Genomic DNA, 643 nt, shown 5'->3' with positions numbered 1-643 from the left:
GCTTACCTGGCGCTCCGCGGGGAGCCGCGCCGCCGGGTGGCCCGGGGAGGGGAAAGGGGTCGGGGAGGGGGCGGGGAAAGGGGGGCGTACTGGTGAGGTGTAACTTCGGAGCAGCTCCCGCCGCCGCCACAGCCGCCGCCTCCTTTCCGATTCACTCAAACAAACAAGATGGCGGCCGTTACGCCGCGGCTCTTCCTGCCGCCCAAATCCTCGGTTCAAATCGGCAGGATGTTTACGGTCAAAACGGCCCCCGTGCGCCTGCGCAGACAGCCTGCGCCGCGGCGCGAGCGACGCACGCGCAATGACCATTTCCTTTTCTTTGGAAGCCGCCCTCTGGCTGGGAAGCCGCGATCTGCGCAGGCGCAGAGGTGATTCTTGGGCTCGAGGGTCTTGGCTCGTTGCGGACCTGGCAAACGGCGCACTCGCTATACTTCCCTGGACGGTGTCGGGGTCCAACTGCGTTTTGCGACTGTTCCAGAGAGCTGTCTAAGCGCGACCACCAACAACAACAACAACAAAAATTCATGTAACGGACTTTTTAGCGAGAAGGGATACAGAAAAACCTTGTTCATTCAACCCTATTTCTGTTTGCCAGGGAACGTGCTAGTAAGGCCCTAGACTTTGGTAATAAGCAGGAGGGAGT

The 643-nt window shown here is 60.3% G+C and overlaps 1 protein-coding gene across 2 annotated transcripts in view; it reads right to left on the bottom strand.

Moving 5' to 3' along the window:
* Rad21 (RAD21 cohesin complex component) overlaps positions 1-246 on the bottom strand; it is a 24,945-nt gene extending 24,699 nt beyond the window's left edge. Inside the window, exon 1 of one of the 2 annotated variants that reach the window (XM_019206821.2) lies at positions 91-246. The gene's annotated coding sequence lies outside the window, so the exon portion shown is untranslated. Of the gene's footprint in view, positions 1-6; positions 70-90 lie in introns of those variants that run through there. The other variant, XM_010619521.3, reaches the window with a different exon arrangement.
* Between the last annotated feature and the right edge of the window lie 397 nt (positions 247-643).

The sequence above is a fragment of the Fukomys damarensis genome, unplaced genomic scaffold (genome assembly GCF_012274545.1).
Source record: "Fukomys damarensis isolate Sample0158 unplaced genomic scaffold, DMR_v1.0_HiC HiC_scaffold_5, whole genome shotgun sequence".
In the NCBI taxonomy this organism is placed as follows: Eukaryota; Metazoa; Chordata; class Mammalia; order Rodentia; family Bathyergidae; genus Fukomys; species Fukomys damarensis.
The sequence above is the reverse complement of the archived record's forward strand: the minus strand, read 5'-3'. Positions and strand labels throughout refer to the sequence as shown.